Source organism: Bufo bufo, chromosome 1, assembly GCF_905171765.1.
Source record: "Bufo bufo chromosome 1, aBufBuf1.1, whole genome shotgun sequence".
Lineage (NCBI taxonomy): Eukaryota > Metazoa > Chordata > Amphibia > Anura > Bufonidae > Bufo > Bufo bufo.
This window is the reverse complement of record NC_053389.1, coordinates 493536617-493550670: the sequence shown is the minus strand read 5'-3', so window position 1 is coordinate 493550670 and position 14054 is coordinate 493536617.

The window sequence follows — 14054 nt, the reverse complement described above, 5'->3', positions numbered from 1 at the left end:
TGAGCGGATCCGCCTCCACTCAGAATGCATTAGGGCAGTACGGATCTGTTCGGGGCCGCTTGTGAGAGCCTTCAAACGGAACTCACAAGCGGAGCCCCAAACGCTAGTGTGAGAGTAGCCTTACATTGTAAGTCTGGACGGATCCGTTCGGGGCTGCTTGTGAGCCCCTTCAAACGGAACTCACAAGCGGAGCCCCAAACGCTAGTGTGAGAGTAGCCTTACATTGTAAGTCTGGACGGATCCATTTGCCTCCGCACGGCCAGGCAGACACCCGAACGCTGCAAGCTGCGTTCAGGTGTCTGCCTGCTGAGCGGAGCGGAGGACAAACGGAGCCAGACTGATGCATTCTGAGCGGATCCGCATCCACTCAGAATGCATTAGGGCTGGACAGATCAGTTCGGGGCCGCCTGTGAGACCCTTCAAGCGGAGCCCCGAACGCTAGTGTGAAAGTAGCCTTAGTCACATTTGACCCTTTCATAGATGATGCAATTTTGCTAGTCTATTATTTCCTCATTTAATACAAATAGATCTATTTCCACAATGACAAATGGATATCCAGTAGATGGTGCTACAGAATTTTTTTCATTATTGAAGTTTTGATACCAGTAGAGAACAACTGTAATCTGACACTGAGCAATTTCAACACTACTAATGTAATGAAGCTTTAGTTTTCTTACACACCAAAAATGAATTGTAATCCTATTAGTTAAATCAAATTTATGCAGCTTACCCTATATAGCGCGGTGCAAAGCTTTTCTGCTTTGTTCAAAAGTGCACCACTTTATCACATGACTAAACTAAACCAAAGCAGCTGCATACATAGATGCTTCTCAAATTCTTCTGGTTGTCCATGGAAACATAGTGGTTTATCTACAATTTGTGGTGAGTAATCTGACCTAACAGCTCAGTTCCATTTAGTTGTCGTCTTAACTCCTGCAATGCTGTCCATTGCTGGAGACCTGGCAGAATTCTGAATTTAGCTCTAGTCTGGAGATGAAAATTAGTACATTCAAAATGACTAGTAATTATGTTTTTTTTTTTTCCGGTATTGAGCCCCTAGGATGGAACTCAATACCGGAAAAGTTTAATGAAAGTGTGAAAGTACCCTTACCACTATGATTATCCCAGCCTTAATCTATCTCTTCAACCTATCACTAACCACTGGTGTCTTCCTTTCATCTTTTAAACATGCCACCATCACACCCATACTGAAGAAGCCTTTCCTGAACCCATTATCTTTATCCAACAATCACCTTCATCTCGCTATTCTCATTTGCATCGAAGCTCCAAGAACATGTCCACTGGATAGGTCATCAGTATCTGGTGGGAGTCTGACACCTGGGATACCCACCGATCAGCTCCTGTGAGCACCGCCACCTTCTCCATGCTTACTAAGCACAGCACCATACATTGGGGCTGAGCAAGATCCCAAGCACAGACACTATCCAATGTGCTGTGCTTAGGCACGGAGAAGGCAGCAGTGTTCACAGGGCGCCAGTGCCTTCTCAAACAGCTGATTGGCAGGGGTCCCGGGTGTCAGACCACCACTGATCAGATACTGATGACCTGTCCCAGTGGCGTACTAAGGGAGGGGCATGGGGGGTGGTCCGCCCCAGGTGCTGGCTCTCGGGGGTGCTAAAAGCAATGAGCGCTTCCATCAATACAGATAGCATGTGCCGCAGATAGCAGGCAACATAAACCCTACTCCCAATAGATGTAAAGACCCTCCATCCCCCCATACACCCCCACGCCCACAACTGGACATACGGTAACTGCACAATTAAAGGCCAACAGAGGGGTCAGATGTACGGCACCTACACAAAGCCCATAGACAATATGAAGGAACAACAATAGTAGTAATATGCATCAAATCACAGAAATTGCTGGAATATATTACCTAGAGTTGAATGGAAGCACAAATGGATCAGACCCAGGTCTGGCAGAGATCGCACCCCGACGCACGTTTCGCTCCTCCGCTTTCTCAAGGGAAAGGTGTGTAGGTGCCGTACATCTGGCCGCTCTGTTGGCCTTTAATTGTGTAGTTACCGTATGTCCAGTTGTGGGGGGGGAGGTCTTTACATCTATTGGGAGTAGGGTTTATGTTGCCTGCTATCTGCGGCACATGCTATCCTCTTATTTTCCCCTTTAATTTGGATTTATCATACCCAGGGTCTGGCGGATGAGCAGCTTATCGCAGCGCTTGCCTGCACTGCTGCTACTCATTTTATAATTGTCTATGGTTTGTTGTAATATTTATTACCTAATAAAATTTGTTATAATTGTACATGTGTGTCTTCTGTCTAATTGGTTGTGTTCTAACATTTTGGCACACATTAAGTTCATCCTTTGGATGATTAAGTAGGTTGCATCAATACAGATGGAAGCGCTCATTGCTGGAGTGCTGGGAGCTGTGGTCCTGTCACTCACCGCTCTGCTCCCTGCGATCCTCCCCTCCTTCAGGCAGATGGAGCTCTGAATGGTGAAGCAGGAAGACTTCTACCCGCTTCACCATTCAGCCTGCAGACACAAATCGTGCTGCCAGCCTATGTGAGTGGAACCTGCAGCCTGGAAATCTGCATAAGCTCTGCCCACACAGTGCTGCCAAGCGATCTGTGTCTGCAGTGAAGAGAGGTATGTGAGCCTCAGGAACGGGACAAGGTGAGTAGTTAATGTGGTGTTTTGTTTTTTTTTAATACAGAGGGGGCACAGAGGACTTTATTACTATGGAGGGGACACAGAGGGCATTACTAATGTAAAGGGGGCACAATGGGCATTTCTACTATGGAGGGGGCACAATAGGGATTATTACTGTGAAGGGGGCAAAAAAAGAGCATTACAACTGTGAATGGGGCACAGAGAGGGCATAACTACTGTTAGAGGGCACAATGTGGACATAACTACTGAGAGTGGGCACACATCTGTACAAAACTACTGTGAAGGTTGTACAATGAGGGCAATACTACTGTGAGGGGGTACAATTTTATTTTTAAGTATGGGGGGGGGGTGGGGTGCCAGAGAAAGGACCCGACACTGACCTGTCCAGAGGATAGGTCATCAGTAGCAAAATCCTGGAAAACACCTTTAAAGCCTCATTCACACGTCAGTGATTTCCATCGGTGATTGTGAACCAAAACCAGGCACGGCTCTAAACACAGAAGAGGTGCAGATCTTTCCCTTATATCTTATCTCTGTGGAGGCTCCAAACCTGGTTTTGGCACACAATTACTGATGGAAATCACTGACCAAAACACTGATGTGGGAAGGAGGCATAAGGGCTCATGCACACGGCCATTGCCCGGCCGTGACCGTATTGCGGCCCGCATACAGCGGGTCCACAATACGCGGGCACCGGCGAATCCATTTAACCGGAATGGGTCTGCAATTCGGGAGATGCGGTGCGTAAGGGAAGCACTACGGCGTGCTTCCGTGGTGTTTCTGTCCGTGCCTCCACACCCCAAAAAAAATAAAACGTTACGGTGCGGACAGATCACGGACCCATTCAAGTTGAATGGGTCTTGATCCGTCCTGGCTGCCGCACAGATATTGGCCATGCATTCGGGACTGCAAATTGTGCATGAGCCCTAAAGGTGGAATCTGTACACTTTTTTCCGCAGCAGAAAAGCACATGCAGATATTTCTGCAGTGTGTGAATGTAGTTTTCAAAATCCCCACCGATCAGATACTAATGACCTATCCAGTGGATAGGTCATCAGTAGCAAAATCCTGGAAAACCCTTTAAAGCCATGGAATCTACAGTCAAACCCACATGAGCAGAATGAACCTGTCAAAAAAAGAACAACCAATTAAGACCTGGGTTCGTCATGGTTCCAGAGGCTTTTTTTTTTTTTTTTTCCTTGTTTCCAGACATTGACTTTACAGCTAAAAAAAACATATTTAGAAGCAACAAAACAGGAGAAAGAAAAGTAATACTTCTGTCTGTTTCCAAATGATAGGGGAAGAAGATTCCTTCTGTACCCCCAGCAGGGTGCTTTTAGCAGTAAAATGCAGCTGTCTAGAAAATGTGCCACTGGCTATAGGATTAAAGAGGATTTTTTTTTCCCCTTGCATTGCCAAGACTATGACTCACGCTTTAGTTTCCTGAATCTGTCTTAATCCTTTTTATCATTATATAAACCACAGCATGCTAATTTAACTTTGCATGGAATTGACAGTGTTCACTCAGACAAATGTAGGAAATACATTGAAGCTGCAATCTGTAAACACCTAAAACTTTTTCTGAAACTTAATTCTGCAACTTATATCTATATATATATATATATATATATATATATATATACAGTGGCGGAAATAATTATTTGACCCCTCACTGATTTTGTAAGTTTGTCCAATGACAAAGAAATGAAAAGTCTCAGAACAGTATCATTTCAATGGTAGGTTTATTGTAACAGTGGCAGATAGCACATCAAAAGGAAAATCGAAAAAATAACTTTAAATAAAAGATAGCAACTGATTTGCATTTCATTGAGTGAAATAAGTATTTGAACCCCTACCAACCATTAAGAGTTCTGGCTCCCACAGAGTGGTTAGACACTTCTACTCAATTAGTCACCCTCATTAAGGACACCTGTCTTAACTAGTCACCTGTATAAAAGACACCTGTCCACAGAATCAATCAATCAAGCAGACTCCAAACTCTCCAACATGGGAAAGACCAAAGAGCTGTCCAAGGATGTCAGAGACAAAATTGTAGACCTGCACAAGGCTGGAATGGGCTACAAAACCATTAGCAAGAAGCTGGGAGAGAAGGTGACAACTGTTGGTGCGATTGTTCGAAAATGGAAGGAGCACAAAATGACCATCAATCGACCTCGCTCTGGGGCTCCACGCAAGATCTCACCTCGTGGGGTGTCAATGGTTCTGAGAAAGGTGAAAAAGCATCCTAGAACTACATGGGAGGAGTTAGTTAATGACCTCAAATTAGCAGGGACCACAGTCACCAAGAAAACCATTGGAAACACATTACACCGCAATGGATTAAAATCCTGCAGGGCTCGCAAGGTCCCCCTGCTCAGGAAGGCACATGTGCAGGCCCGTCTGAAGTTTGCCAATGAACACCTGAATGATTCAGAGAGTGACTGGGAGAAGGTGCTGTGGTCTGATGAGACCAAAATAGAGCTCTTTGGCATTAACTCAACTCGCTGTGTTTGGAGGAAGAAAAATGCTGCCTATGACCCCCAAAACACCGTCCCCACCGTCAAGCATGGGGGTGGAAACATTTTGCTTTGGGGGTGTTTTTCTGCTAAGGGCACAGGACAACTTATTCGCATAAACGGGAAAATGGACGGAGCCATGTATCGTGAAATCCTGAGCGACAACCTCCTTCCCTCTGCCAGGAAACTGAAAATGGGTCGTGGATGGGTGTTCCAGCACGACAATGACCCAAAACATACAGCAAAGGCAACAAAGGAGTGGCTCAAGAAGAAGCACATTAAGGTCATGGAGTGGCCTAGTCAGTCTCCGGACCTTAATCCAATCGAAAACCTATGGAGGGAGCTCAAGCTCAGAGTTGCACAGAGACAGCCTCGAAACCTTAGGGATTTAGAGATGATCTGCAAAGAGGAGTGGACCAACATTCCTCCTAAAATGTGCGCAAACTTGGTCATCAATTACAAGAAACGTTTGACCTCTGTGCTTGCAAACAAGGGTTTTTCCACCAAGTATTAAGTCTTTTTTTGTTAGAGGGTTCAAATACTTATTTCACTCAATGAAATGCAAATCAGTTGCTATCTTTTATTTAAAGTTATTTTTTCGATTTTCCTTTTGATGTGCTATCTGCCACTGTTACAATAAACCTACCATTGAAATGATACTGTTCTGAGACTTTTCATTTCTTTGTCATTGGACAAACTTACAAAATCAGTGAGGGGTCAAATAATTATTTCCGCCACTGTATATACACACTCACCTAAAGAATTATTAGGAACACCATACTAATACGGTGTTGGACCCCCTTTTGCCTTCAGAACTGCCTTAATTCTACGTGGCATTGATTCAACAAGGTGCTGATAGCATTCTTTAGAAATGTTGGCCCATATTGATAGGATAGCATCTTGCAGTTGATGGAGATTTGAGGGATGCACATCCAGGGCACGAAGCTCCCGTTCCACCACATCCCAAAGATGCTCTATTGGGTTGAGATCTGGTGACTGTGGGGGCCATTTTAGTACAGTGAACTCATTGTCATGTTCAAGAAACCAATTTGAAATGATTCGAGCTTTGTGACATGGTGCATTATCCTGCTGGAAGTAGCCTTCAGAGGATGGATACATGTTCTCATTCTGTTTACGCCAAATTCGGACTCTACCATTTGAATGTCTCAACAGAAATCGAGACTCATCAGACCAGGCAACATTTTTCTAGTCTTCAACAGTCCAATTTTGGTGAGTTTGTGCAAATTGTAGCCTCTTTTCTATTTGTAGTGGAGATGAGTGGTACCCGGTGGGGTCTTCTGCTGTTGTAGCCCATCCGCCTCAAGGTTGTGCGTGTTGTGGCTTCACAAATGCTTTGCTGCATACCTCGGATGTAACGAGTGGTTATTTCAGTCAACGTTGCTCTTCTATCAGCTTGAATCAGTCGGCCCATTCTCCTCTGACCTCTAGCATCCACAAGGCATTTTTGCCCACAGGACTGCCGCATACTGGATGTTTTTCCCTTTTCACACCATTCTTTGTAAACCCTAGAAATGGTTGTGCGTGAAAATCCCAGTAACTGAGGAGATTGTGAAATACTCAGACCGGCCCGTCTGGCACCAACAACCATGCCACGCTCAAAATTGCTTAAATCACCTTTCTTTCCCATTCTGACATTCAGTTTGGAGTTCAGGAGATTGTCTTGACCAGGACCACCCCCCTAAATGCATTGAAGCAACTGCCATGTGATTGGTTGACTAGATAATTGCATTAATGAGAAATAGAACAGGTGTTCCTAATAATTCTTTAGGTGAGTGTGTGTGTATATATATATATATATATATATATAGTGGGCTGGTGCCAAGGGGGCCGTCCGAGCCTTCTTCACACCGCTGGCCATGTACATAGTAAACAGTGAGATAATAAGCTCATTAATGTTAAACGCCACAGGTGCCCCCTGAATTCAACTGTATCACCAGTCCCTTTAACACCTTAATGACCAACTTACTTTTTTTTTTCGGTTATGCCTCCCCTGCATTTTTAGCAGCCGGCCTGTATCAGGTCTTGTTCGTACATGGCACAAATCCTGTTCACTGTTTCTTCCAAAGTCTTTGGGTGGCCCAGACTTTTCCCATGACATAAACAGCCAGTGGTTTTGAATTGCTTCACACAATGGTTTTGCCTATGTAGAAAAATCTACACGGGCAAAACATGACATGTCAAAGTGTTGCAATCAGGCACCATTTCACATTCTGTGCGCCAATTAATCACATGCAGGTCTTATTTCGTGGTCTGTCATGTTTTACCAGTGTAGATTTTTCTACATAGGCAAAATCATTCGACCCCTATTTAATAGAATTAGGGAACATAAATATTCAGTAAAACGGGAAAGGGATGTATTTGTCTGATTAACCATAATAGTGATATGAATTGTTTGACTTTTGCAGGATTGCAATGGATTTTCTCACCCTTTAATGGCAAAGATAGACATTAAGTTATTTTAAGGTGTGCGGCAAATTGGATTATAAAAGTAGATGCCTTATGCCCCCAAGGTCTCAATGATCGCAATGACCTTTCTCCATTGTTAGAATGAGTTAATTCTATGTATTTATTTGTTTTTGTAATTATATGCTTATGTGGCGATGCTTGCAGGTAAGCGGCCGATAAAAGGGAGCATGCGTCAGCTCCCAGAAGGCCTTGAGAAAGCGTCCATTGACGCAAAGCGGTCGTAGGCTGACTGCTCTCCTGCATTATTCTGCCATCCTGCTGTTTGCTGATTTTATGGCGAGTGTCATGTTTTGCCTTTTTCTACTGTGGAATTTATACGCTAACCCTTACACGCACCACAACAAAGTTACATCATGGTGCAGTGTAAAGAGTATAGAGTGGGCTCACACACTAAGTCCATTCCATACAGAGCAGGTGCCGGCTGTGTAATACAGAAGGCACTCAGCCGCAATGACTGGGATCACAGACGACACCAATCCCATTCATTTAACCCCTCAGATTCAGTCAGTAGTGATTATGGCATCTGTGGGGTTAGGCCAAGGGAGGGTGCTCCCTTTGTCTTCCAATCAAGAGTCCCGTGGCAAAATCGTAGAGCTCCAGCCAGTTGACATGACAGTCTGGGGTCTTGAGAAAGATGCCAGGGGTGTCATGGCTAACTACCTGTGAAACCATGCACAACTTCTCAGGCAGCCTAACAGAATCCCATTGACTGAAATAGTGTTCTGTTGCCAGTGCTGCATCTGCCATGAGGCGAGATGAGCATCTTACCTCAGGCAACAGCCAGCCTGTCTCTGAGGGGGTAAAAGTTCATGGTGGGGAATGGGAGCCTATGGCTCTTATCCATGCCATTCAGCCTTACAGGCAGTAGGCCACTAGACATGAAGCCTGTATGGCAGTAGAATGCAGAGGTGGTCACGATGACATCACAATAACTGCCTGTGCTGGGTCTCAGGTGGTGTGATGACAGTCATGAACACCAGCGTAATGCCACAGGCATTCATGACCACGTCATCGTGCAGTCTGAGACCCAGCACAGGAGGTCGGGACTCGTGGTGATGTCATTACGTCCACCTGTGTTAGAACGTAGCAACTCAGGCCACCATTTATATTGGCACTACTGGAGGCACTAGGCACCATGGGGAGGAGAAGCTCTAAAGCGTGCCTTATAGAGGGGCCTTGTTACTGCTGACAGCACTACAGGGGACCTTACTTCTACTAGGGGACCTATGGGGTCATTAATAATACTGCAGGTACTGTGGGGGCATTATTATTGTCAGACACAATATGAAGAGCAATACTAATAATGTGGGGACTCTTGGGGAACATTCTTGCTATTGGGGGTACTATTACTATTGAGGGCAGTCTGAGAGCACAGCAGACACAGTATTGGGGAGGCAGCAGGATGACAATTTTGGGGGCACCAGGAAGAGGAGAATGATGGAAAAGTGAGGAAACTAAGATGTCTATGTGACAAACTCTGGAGAGACACAGCTGAAAGAAGTAATCAAGGCAGTCTACTCTCTGAATGGAGAAGATGAGGAAAGACAACATCTACATCAGTGGAGATATCACTGTATGTAATCCGTTATGTTTCATAGTGGGGGTAGGGGCTGGATTGAAAATTTGGCATTTGCCGTGGGGGTGGGGTGTCGCCATTTGAATTTTTGCCTAAGGCAGCACTAGGTGCACCCCCTGTCTATTGCAGTCTATGGGATAAGTCTTCAGAAGATCAAATTTTCTGGTCATGTGAACAATACAAAAATAATTAAAAATCCAAATCGCCCTTTTCCCAGTTTTACATACAAAGTAGATAAACCATAAAAAATTAAGCAGAAAAGTTATGACTGCGTCTAAAAATGCGAAATGTCAAAACTATTAAAATATAAATAAAATATTTTACTGCACACCGCATGGTGTATGCTGTAACGGGGAAAAATAAAAATGCACAAATCACCATTTTTTGGTCACCTCCAAAAAATTGAATAAATAGTTATCAAAAAGTCATATGTACCATTGCACCATGTACAAATGGTACTATTAAAAACAACTGCCCTGTAAATTGGTATTGCGATTAGGGATGAGCGAATCTACTTCAGATGAAACATCCGAAGTCGATTCACATAAAACTTTGTTCTAATACTGTACGGAGCAGGAGCTCCATACAGTATTAGAATGTATTGGCTCCGATGAGCCGAAGCTATTGGAACTGAACTCGAGTTCCGGGAAATGGTTTTTTACAGTACAAATTAATTTATGAAGTTATTGCGCGAAGTCTCGCAAGACTTCGCGAAGCAATAACTTCGGCTCATCGGAGCCAATACATTCTAATACTGCACTGAGCTCCTGCTCCGTACAGTATTAGAACGAAGTTTTATGCGAATCGACTTCGGATGATGCTCATCCCTAATTGCCATATTCGTACTGACCCGCAGAACAAGGTCGTTATGTCATATTTAGCATACAGTAAACAGCATTAAAACAAAACTCTGAAAAACTCTTGGCGGAACTGCCAGTTTTTTTTTATTTCACTGCACAAAGAATGTTTTCCCATCTTCCAATACAAGCTATGGTAAAATAAACAATGCCATTAAAAAAAACACAACTTGTCCAGCAAAACTCAAACCCTTATACGGCTATATATATAAAAAATTATGGCTCTTGGAAGGCGGGGAAAGAAAAATGATAATGAAAAAATAAAATTAGGTTGTGTCCTTAAAGGGTTGTGCCAAATATGAAATTTATCAGGATGGGAACATGGGACCCCCATTCTCGTGATTGATGAGGATTCCAGTGGTCGGACCCTCATTGACCAGTTAGTTATCCTCTATCCTGTGGATAGGAGATAGCTTACATACTTGGCACAATCCCTTTAAAGACACAGCAATGTTTTTACCACCTTCTGAGAATCATAACTTTTTAATTTTGCCATCAACATTTTTAATATTTCTTGGTTGGGGATTTGAAAAACAACAGCAATTCTGCCATTGCTTTTTGGGGTTTTCATGCAATATAAATGACGTTAACTTTATTCTGTGGCTTATTACAATTATGTCAATACCTAATGTATATAGTTTTTTATACTTTATAAGCGTACCCGCACACAATGCGGATTACGCGCAGATTTACGTGCATATAATCGCATCCTAATACAGAACCAGCAAAGTGTATGAGATTAGACAAATCTCATGTACACTTTGGGCCAGATTTATCATTCTTCTGACAGCTCACTCCACTTTCACATATGGCTAAAGTCAGTTTTAGCCAAGTCAGATTTATGATCGGCCCTTTAAGACTGTAATAAATGTGGTTTGACGGTAGCAGTTTATCTGTCAGTAAGCAGTTTTACAAAAGTCGCACGTCTTTACGAAAAAGTCGCATGTTCTATTAAAAAGTCGCATAAGATAAGCATGGTCCTCACTGGAGTGAAATTGAGAATTTTTTTGCGACTTTTTTGCGACTTTTTAAATAGTCGCAATAGTAAATCTGTCTAGAGAATTATTTACATAAGAAAACACGCCCACTTTCAGAAAACTGGCGAGCATAGAGCTGAGCCAATAAAAGTCGCAAATTTTTGCACAGTTTAAGCGATTGCGCAAAAATTTGCGACTTTTTCACTCCATTATTCTGACTTGAGCTAAGGCTACTTTCACACTAGCGTTCGGAGCGGATCCGTCTGATGTTTCATCAGACGGATCCGCTCCTATAATGCAGACGTTTGCATCCGTTCAGAACGGATCCGTCTGCATTATAACTTAGAAAAATTTCTAAGTGTGAAAGTAGCCTGAACGGATCCGTCCAGACTTTACATTGAAAGTCAATGGGGGCGGATCCGCTTGAAGATTGAGCCATAATCTGTCATCTTCAAACGGATCCATCCCCATTGACTTACATTGTAAGTCTGGACGGATCCGCTTGCCTCTGCACTGCCAGGCGGACACCCGAACGCTGCAAGCAGCGTTCAGGTGTCCGCTCACTGAGCGGAGCGGAGGCTGAGCGCTGGCAGGCGGATGCATTCTCAGCGGATCCGCGTCCACTCAGAATGCATTAGGGCTGGACGGTTGCTTTCGGGGCCGCTTGTGAGCCCCTTCAAACGGAGCTCACGAGCGGACACCCGAACGCAGGTGTGAAAGTAGCCTAATGATAAATCTGGCCCTTTGCTTTTTTGTCTGTGCAGAAATTGACCTGCTGTGCGAATTTAAAAATCTGCAGCATATTAATTGTTTGTGCGATTTTTTTTTGTGCAGATTTCACCCTTTTTAATGCAATAATCAGCTGCAAAACCCACAAATAACAGTACACATCTGTTTTTTGGTGCGGATCTGGGGCAGAAAAGCTAAGAAATCCACACAAAAGAGAGTGGATTTTCTGTTTTGAAATCTGCACTTGTGTGCAGGTACCCTAAGGCATCTTTCACACGAGCGTGACTGATTAGATCCGGGTGCGGTCAGAGAAACTCTCACCATTTTGCAAGCAAGTTCAGTTAGTTTTGTCTGCAATTGTGTTCAGTCGTTCAGTTTTTTCCGCGCAGGTGCAATGCGTTTTGATGCGTTTCTTACATGTGTGATAAAAAACTGAAGGTTTACAAACAACATCTCTTAGCAACCATCAGTGAAAAACGCATTGCATCTGCACTTGCTTCCGGATGCGATGCGTTTTACACTGAAGCCCCAATCACTAGTACCGCCTGCGGCCTGCGCGATCATCAACGTCCTGAGGGCAACAGCGCTCAGGTCACATCACTGGGCTCGGCGCATGCCCAGTGAGACTTTTGAGGCTGTTGCCCTCAGGGGGTTGATGATCGCACAGGCGCAGGCCGCAGGCGGTACTGCGCCTGCGCGAGTTTTCTGGCCGCAGACAGGAAGAAGGACGAGGCATTTCTATAAGGTAGACTATGACGTGGGGAGGGGGCGGAACCATTTGCCGGGCTGTGGGAGGTGTTTTGATGATCAGGAGGCGTCACTGGGCACTGCAGGGGGGCGTCACTGGGCTCCGGAGAGGGAAAAAAACGCCCCTCTGGGCTCCTTGGACCCTAATTAGCATAACAGAAAAAGCGCTTTTATATCAAAACTACAAAACGAAATCAAGTAAAAAGAAGACTGCTGGGAAAAAGGTACTTTAGTCCACATAGCGATGGTGCCAGCTTAAAAATGGTTAAAGCAGGTGACAGATTCCCTTTAAACACATCAGGCAGCTGTACAGAAGTAAGAAAAAACTGTTTCCCTGTGTTTTTTTTTTCTTACTTCTCTTCTGGACTGCTGTCTGATGTTTTTAAATACTGTAAACAAAAATGTTATTTGTTGTTGCTTTTTTTTTTTTTTTGAAAGGTAAGTTGTAGTTTAGAGATACTTTCACACATTTGCGTTTACATTTTCCGGTATTGAGATCCGTTTTGTCCTCATTCATTGTCACAGGGGACAAAACGTAACTGAACAGAACAGAACGCTCCAAAATGAATTCCGTTCCGTTTGGTTGTGTTCCCATACCGGAGAGCAAACTGCAGCAAGTTGCGGTTTTCTTTCCGTCATGGTATGCGGAGCAAAACGGATCTGGCATGACCCACAATGCAAGTCAAATGTGTCTGAGAAAACTGATCCATCCCCCATTGACTTTCAATGGTGTTCATGACAGATCCATCATTGCTATGTTAAAGAAAATACACCCGGATCTGATCATAACAGATGCAGATGGTTGTATTATCCGTGTCAGATCAGGCGAAAACGCAAGTGTGAAAGTATCCTTAGGCTACTTTCACACTAGCGTTCGGGGCTCCGCTTGTGAGTTCCGTTTGAAGGCTCTCACAAGTGGCCCCGAACGGATCCGTCCAGCCCTGATGCATTCCGAATGGATGCGGATCCGCTCAGAATGCATCAGTCTGGCTCCGTTTGTCCTCCGCTCCACTCAGCAGGCGGACACCTGAACGCAGCTTGCAGCGTTCAGGTGTCCGCCTGGCCGTGCGGAGGCAAACGGATCCGTCCAGACTTACAATGTTAGGCCTCTTTCACACTTGCGTTGTTGGGATCCGGCATGCACTTCCGTTGCCGGAGGTGCCTGCCGGATCCGTAACAACGCAAGTGTACTGAAAGCATTTGAAGACGGAACCGTCTTCCAAATGCTTTCAGTGTTACTATGGCACCCAGGACGCTATTAAAGTCCTGGTTGCCATAGTAGGAGCGGGGAGCGGGGGAGCAGTATACTTACAGTCCGTGCGGCTCCCCGGGCGCTCCAGAATGACGTCAGAGCGCCCCATGCGCATGGATGACGTGATCCATGTGATCACGTGATCCATGCGCTTGGGGCGCCCTGACGTCACTCTGGAGCGCCCCGGGAGCCGCACGGACGGTAAGTATACTGCTCCCCCGCTCCCCGCTACACTTTACCATGGCTGTCAGGACTTTA